Genomic DNA, 7977 nt, shown 5'->3' with positions numbered 1-7977 from the left:
GCTCTTCGACTCCATCTGTAACAACAAATTCTTCATTGATACCTCCATCATTCTCTTCCTCAACAAGAAAGACCTGTTTGCTGAGAAGATAAAGAAATCACCTCTGACCATCTGCTTCCCTGAATACACAGGTACGTGCTGGGGCTGACACAGCACAGCCCGCCGCGACACCCGCCGCTGCGTCGCTGGGGTCTGTGTCTCACCCAGGGGTGGGCAGGGGGACGGAGCGAATGGGGCACCTTTACTAGGGGGCAAAGGTAATTTCCACCTCCAAGAACCGCAGTGCAGCTCCGTCACCCTTCTCGTGGGGTGGTGGATGTCCTGTTCACGGTCAGTTTTGGCGGCAAAGGTGCATGACCAGCTGATGGGACAGAACGATGGTCAGGATAAACAGAGATGAGCTTTAATGAGTCCGGACATAGGAGAAGCCTTGGTGAGAGCCAGCTGCCCACCACTCGAGCCATCTCTTTTGCTGATGCATCCTGAGAAGCACCTGCTAGAGAGACCAAGATGTGGAGCCTCCAAGCTACATCTCCCTTTTGCATCTTCCCAGAAGCACATTTGCGCAGGGTACAGCTGGAGAAGGAGAGCTGCTTTAGAGCAGAAGTCAGTGAAGCCACAAGAAGATCACGCATTTTTAAGTGAAGCCAACATGGTTTGGGGAAGAAAAAAAAAAAAAAAAAAGTGCGATAAGAATAGATGTCATAGATGTCCATTCCAAAATTTCTAAGGGAAGGAAAAAAAAAAAAAAAAAATCAGTTGAGATTCAGAGGCTCCAGCATCTCCTACAATTACTTGGATATCTCTAAACTAGTCCACCCAGAGCACACCCACGCTGGACTCTGGGGGCAAGGGGGTCTCTCAGCCAGAGAACACCCATTCACTTATGGCATGGACATGCCAGCATTTTCACAGGAGGATTTTAGGCTTCTCCATCATAAAGGCAGCAGTGCTTTTTTTTCCTAGTCACCTGGTGAGACATTCCAAACTATCCCTCGTGTAGTTGTATAGCACAGCCTGGCTACCCTGGGGAGGGGGACGGGCTGGTGGCACCAGGCCACCTCCCCTCTCCTTTGGCCACCTGCTGCCTCGGGAAGGAGTAAACTGGTGAGCTGGAAAAGGAAAATAAATCTCCAGATAATAGCAGCTCTTCCAAAGGCGATTTCAGGGGCATCATTCAGGCTTTGTGGCGTACAGTGAGGGGCCGGGCACAGCCACTCACTGCTGTAAGCGGCTTAATGCAATAACGCACATTTTTCAGCTCAAACATCTGGCCCCTCTCCAGCCCAGGGAACCAAAGCAAACCTCACCCACTCCACCAAGGAGGGAGGCAATGGAAACTGCCCTGGTGCACCAAGCAAGCACCCCGCATCCAAGGGGCTCCTGTCCCACCACTGACCCTCACCCACGCCGGAGCGAGAGCCACTGGGAGGGCACAGCCACCAACCCCCTCGACCATCCCTCCCCTACCTGCCACCAGGCTCCCCAGCCTTTCTGCCCCCTCCACGCTCCCTTGGGACACAGGGTGTGCCATGGGGACTCAGCAGCAATGCGAGGGCAGCAGTGATGCCAGAAGATGCATCCCTTGGCTACAGCCCAGCCAGGCACGACTGGGGGCTGCTGCCCTTCCCTGGGGAGAAAAAGGGAGCCCTTGGAGAGGGCAAAGCAGCAGCACCTGGGTGGGGAGGAGCCTCCCATAGAGCCCAGGTGCTCTGCAGTTTGGGGGGAAATGGGGCAGAAAGGCATGAAAAGGGTGGGTGGGGGTGAAAGGACGGAGGTGGGGGTGTTAAAAGATGTAATTGGACCATGCTGAGGGGGGGAAATGGAAGATAAATAGGGTTTGCCTCTTTTTATTGAGCAATAAAGCAGTTTGCTACCTTTGTGGAGGAGGAGGATGGCGGCCCACAGCCTGACACCCCCTGCTCTGTCCCCTCACAGGTCCCAACACCTACGAGGACGCGGCCGCCTACATCCAAGCACAATTTGAAAGCAAAAACCGCTCCCCCAACAAGGAGATTTACTGCCACATGACGTGTGCGACAGACACGAACAACATCCAGGTGGTATTTGACGCCGTCACCGACATCATCATCGCCAACAATCTGCGGGGCTGTGGCTTGTACTGATCCCCCTGGCGCAAAACGACTTCTTTGGGGGCGATTTTGGCACCAGGAGAGAAAAGAAACAACAAAAATTAATATAAAGAAACCCCAAGGCAACCACACACAGACACACACACGACACACGCACGCACGGGAAAAAAACAAAAACAAAAAAAAAAAAAAAACAAAACAAAAAGTGAAACAAAACGAGAAAAAAAAACGGATTGAATGAGAGAAAAAAAAATTGTAGTCATAATCATGCAAGTTGGTAAATAAAAAGGCGTAAGGAAAAGTTATACATATACGTATATACATATATAAAAACAAATCCATCCCCCCCTTGTTTAGTTCATGGGAAGGAGCCGTGGGCAGCCTTGTCCCCTGGCAGCTCCTCGCACTGAACCGGGGGACCCCGACATCCCTGGGGAACCAGCGGGACAGAGGGGGCGAAGGGGCAGCCCTTGGGGTCCCCCCAGCGAAAGCCCCCGGTGCTGTGGAGCAAGGGGGGTTCTCCTCCCATCAGTTGTTTGACCATGGGGGGTTATTTTTTAAGTACTATTATTATTAATAATTATTGTGGGGTTTTTTTTTAATTATTATTATTGATGGCTCATTATTTCCGTTTCCAGCACAGAGCCTCCCCTGCCCAGCCCTGCCCCCACCCCCGTGAGCCGCTGCCTCCACAAACTGAAAGATTTAGGTGGTTTTTTTAAAAAAAAAAGGAGGGCAAAAAATGGAAAACTCTCCCCCTCTGGCCATGAATCGGAGCTAAAAATGGAAATGGCAGCAGCACCAACAAATCTTTTCCCGTTTTCCATCTGCAGCATGGTGGCTGCAGTGGGAGCATCTCCTGCTGCTCCCTCTCAGCGGTCCCCACTCTCAGCCAAAGCCCTCGCTGCCCAGCAGGTTTTCCCTTCGTTTTCCTGGTTTAATAACTCCCTGCTCAAACTCAGTCTCTGGGTTCTCATCCAAAAGCACAGCTCCGCCAGGCTGCCTCCCTCCCGCAGGGCAGATGGGGAGGGTCACACATATATAGATATATATATTATTTTATCTTATCTTTATTTTTTTTTGTTTAGGGTATTTTTTTTGGTTTTGTTTGGTTTTTATTCATTTTTAACTCTTTCCAGTGAACGCTTTTTTGTGCTGCTTTTCCCTCCTCCCTCTCCTCCCCAGCCCTCTCTCCTGATAGTGAATGGTGTTTTTTCTCTCTCATGTTGGGATGTTTGTGCTGAAAAAAAAAAAAGGGGAAAAAAAGAAAAAAAAAAACTTAAAAAGCAAACTTTAAAAAAAAGCAAGAATGAATTTAAAAATTTTAAAAAAACACACACAAAACCACAGAAATAATTTTAAAAAAACAAGAATCGAATGTAGTGTTTACATCGAAGCCACCGTTTTCATGACCGATCCTTCATCATTTCTACTTTGATTCGTAACCAGACGTCTTCACAGTTTCACTTTTACGAGTTACCTTTGCTGAAGCAGAGCGGTCACTCCTGTTTAAAAGAAAAACGAATAAATAAAGAGGAAACTAAAATAAAAATATTATATATATATATATAAAGCGCCAGGTCTTTCTAAGCCTTTCTATTACCAATCAGTGAGGTTTCTGTGATATATTACACACTGCCAATCTCTTTCTCTGACTAATGGAAAAATTCATGTGTAGCTCAATAAAGAGAATGTTTGTCTGTACCCCGGGCTTGACCCTCCCACGCCTCCGCCTGCTTCTTTCCTGCCTGACTCCTTCCTAAGGGAGGAAGGAAAAATACCAAAAAAAAAAAATCACATTTTTGAGGGGTTTGTTGGGTTCAGGAGGGGCCGAGATAAAGGACTGGGTGCAAATCTTGGGGAAATCGGTGGGTGGAAAACCTTGGGTGGCTCAGGTTGCTCCGGAGCATCACCGGGAGCAAAAATTCCGCCCTCCCCCACAAGCAAGAAAATATTGTTATTTCTTCTGGGAATGCAAAGAGAGTCACCAGGTTGAGGCTTTCAACTCGTAGCAACATCAAAAACCCCGCAATGGGTGATTTTTTTCTCTAAGATACAGGAGAAGATTCTAAGAAAGCCAATATTTTTACTCCCTGCTGTAGGAGCAATTACGAGGTTTGGATTTTCTTCCCACCATTTGGGTTTTTCTCACAGTTTGGGCTTGGTTTTCTGCAGTTTGGGGTTTTTTTCCACAATTTGGCATGGGATTTTTCGCTGTTTGTTTTTTCTTTTCCCATTCTCAGCCATCCCCAGTGCATTGGCTCCGCACACGCCGGCACCAGGCTCCGTGTGCAGGTGGGACACTCGGGAGCTGGTTGCCTCTCGGTGCAGCTCTGGCATCACTGGGGACCAGGCGGGTTCCTCACTCTTGATGGGCTGAGGACAGGCTGGCACCGCAGCCACCGTCCCCCCTGAGCCCCAGGAATGCTGCAAACCCAGTGAAGGAGCCACGGGGAAGGTGGCCTGAACGGCCGGGAGCCCCCAGCTCAGCTTCATGTAGGGCCACCCATCCGGCGTCACACCAGAAGGGAAGGCTGCTTAGAAAGGATGTTCCATCGTGCAGCAGTGTCTCCTGACCGGCACGGTGTCATCAAGGTTCCTGCTGTTTGCAGCGATCCTCATAGTGATGCTGGGAAGGTCATTACGGCTCCTCCACGATGACGTCTGGCCGGAGGTTCAACAAGGCCAAACGCCGGGTCCTGCACTGGGGACACAACAGCCCTGTGCAGCTACAGACTGGGGGAAGAGTGGCTGGAGAGCTGCACGGAGGAGAAGGGCCTGAGGTGTTGGTTAGCTGACCATGAGCCAGCAGTGGCCCAGGGGGCCAAGAAGGCCAATGGCATCTTGGCTTGGATCAGAAACAGCGTGACCAGCAGGTCCAGGGAGAGGATTCTGCCTCTGGATTCGGCACTGGTGAGGCCGCACCTCAAATACTGTGTTCAGTTCCGGGCCCCTCACAACGAGAAGGATGTTGAGGCTCTGGAGCGTGTCCAGAGAAGAGCAATGAAGCTGGTGAGGGGCTGGAGAACGTCTGACGAGGAGCGGCTGAGAGAGCTGGGGTTGTTTAGCCTGGAGAAGAGGAGGCTGAGGGGAGACCTTATTGCTCTCTACAGCTGCCTGAAAGGAGGTTGTGGAGAGGAGGGAGCTGGGCTCTTCTCCCAAGTGACAGGGGACAGGACAAGGGGGAATGGCCTGAAGCTGTGCCAGGGGATGGTCAGGCTGGATATCAGAAAAAAAATTTCACAGAAAGCGTCACTGGGCCCTGGCAAAGGCTGCCCAGGGAGGAGGTGGAGTCACCATCCCTGGAATTTTAAAAGACAGGCAGACGAGGTGCTCAGGGCCATGGTTTAGAGGCAGATGGAATGGTTGGACTCGATGATCTAAGAGGCCTTTTCCAACCTGGTGATTCTATGACCTCCCTTTCCAGGGGTACAAAGCCAGCCAAGGGCCACTGCTGGTCCATGTGCTCCTCAGCCTTTCATCACTGAAGTAGGACATGTTGCAGGCAAGATGCGGCCAGCAGTTGGCCAGGAACTGCTGCCACAGGAGCAAAGGGAAGAGGTCCCAGGAAAAGGTCAGGAATCCAGCAGAAGTCCAGAAGGAATAGCCCAAGAGCCCCTGAAACATCCCCACTCCTCTTTGGTTGAGCCCCAGGAGCCTCCCTCCACCCACGGAAGCCAGGCAGCCCCTTCCCTCATCTCTGTTGCAGGATCTCAGGCAAGAGGGTTTTATCCAGGACAGTCTCACAGCACCTTCCCCTTCCCAAGGACTGCTGCTGGGCGAAGGACTGGACTCTACATCACATAGAGAGGGTTGGTGGCCAAGAAGGACTGCTTTACTGGTACCATTTGAGACCAGCACAAATTTTAAGAAATCAGGGATCAATGTGAATTATTTGGGGGGGTTAGTGGTGAAATTTGGAGTAGCTGAGGTGCCACACAGCTCAGAGAGTAGAAGTGGCTTGTGCAGTGCTGCTGCCCAACTAATTCCTAGGGAGCCAAGGGCTCTTCACCGTCTGTATCCGAGAAGGGGGAAGGAACCCTCCACATTGTGGGCAGGCTGGGAGAGGGCCTGCCAAGGTGGTGGTAATCTTGCAAGCCCAAACCTGGGTCGAAACCTGCTCTGGCTGCAGGCATCCCCTCTGACAAGATGAACCTGAGGACCTTTTGCACTATCATGTACAAAAATCTCACAGAAACACAGCGAGAAGTCAGGAAAGCCAGATCCTGGAGAAGGATTTCTGCGCTGTTTTCTCCTCTCCCTTCTGTGCTCTCAGAAGAATGGTGACTCCCCTGCTTGAATAAAGACCCAGACTCTGTACTGCACACACGTACAGCAGCTCTTGTCCCTCCCAGGTGCTGCCAGACAGTTCAAAACCTCATTTTATTTTTATAGCCCCTCAAGACAGTCTCTCTTCCATTTCCACCTTCACAGCACAACTGAATTCCAGCAGCAATTACTGCTCTGCAGCCTGGGACGACGTTTCTAAATGTGGTGTTATAATTGGCTGTGCTCCCTCTCATCCCGATAGAAAGGGGCAACTGAAGGGGACTAAAGTGCAGGTGCTACATTTACAAACCAAACACATGCCAAGAACATGAAAAGTCGCACTACAGACATTTCCAAAACCATTTCCAACACTGATCAAGATTTTATTTTTGGTTGGTTTTGGCTTTTTTTTAACAATAAAACCCAAACAACTGTGCTCTGAGCAAAACCAAAGACCTCAAGAAGAATCCGTTGAGGTTTACTAACAGCATTGCAAGTAAGGCTTCCCGAAGTTTTATTGAAATAAATTATCGTCACCTAAACATCAATGCGACTCTTCTCATTAAATTCACCTTTCAACCTCCTAAAAACCAACAGTAAAAAAAGTTAACTAGCAATTCTAGGTAATACTGAGCTCCTCCTAAAGAGCAGTGACACTAGAACTCACTTCTCAGTTTAAAAATTAAGTCACTGCCCCGTAAAACTCAACTACGCAAGCTGGCGTCGGCAGCTCCAAGCGCATCTCGTGTCAAAAGTTCATTAGAGAAGTCCCTGGTGAGTAGGCTGGGCAGCAGCCAGCCTGAGCTTCAGCTGCCCCAGTTCCTCCAGCCTTCCCAAATAAACTCACAGGGAAGTTGTGGGGTAAAAAAATGAAATAAAAAGTGAGATAGTGGAGCTATCTCCATGAAGTCCCATCTGTGTTGCTCTGGAGGCCAGAACAGGCAGGTTTTTCTATCGTACTGCCTTGGCTTATAGTAACACTGAATCGCAGGGGCTGCAGCCTCATCACACGCCCCTGGTTTTCACTCTGTTCCCCTCAGTCTGTCCCTTGTTTTTGGCCATAGAAGGCAAAGGAAAACAGTGCAGGCCTGGGGAGTGAACAGTGCCAGACATCTGCCAGGGCAGGGGAGCCCACCAACAACAAACTATTTTACACAGGAATTGAAGTCAATCGGCACTTCACTGCACAGTTCACAAATTTGCTTCTTTCTGTATTATGTAGCTAGACAACTTCCAGCCTAGGAACTGACTTTCCAGCGATGCTACCCGAGCCCTTCAAGCCAGCCCACATTACACCCTTCGCTGTCAACACAAACGGGGACTGAAGAGTGGGCACCTGCCCATCTAATGTGGAGTTTGCTGCAGCCTTCTAAGCTTTCTTCCCTCTTGGGGTAACTCTCCCTGATCTCGAGCTGAACGTGCCAGTGCCCTTCGCAACGTGTTGGCTAGGAACACACTCCTCCCCAACCTCTGCGGTGCGGTCAGCCTAATGCCTCACGCTTCGCTGCAGAAATCATGCCCGTGGTTTAGAAATTGCCTTTTGTTTGTGGAGGGGACCAAGGTCATATAGAAAATGTTACAAAAAAAAAGAGGTTAATTTGTCAGCTGTCCAAAC

Source organism: Cuculus canorus, chromosome 13 (assembly GCF_017976375.1).
Source record: "Cuculus canorus isolate bCucCan1 chromosome 13, bCucCan1.pri, whole genome shotgun sequence".
Classification (NCBI taxonomy): Eukaryota; Metazoa; Chordata; class Aves; order Cuculiformes; family Cuculidae; genus Cuculus; species Cuculus canorus.
The sequence above is the reverse complement of the archived record's forward strand: the minus strand, read 5'-3'. Positions refer to the sequence as shown.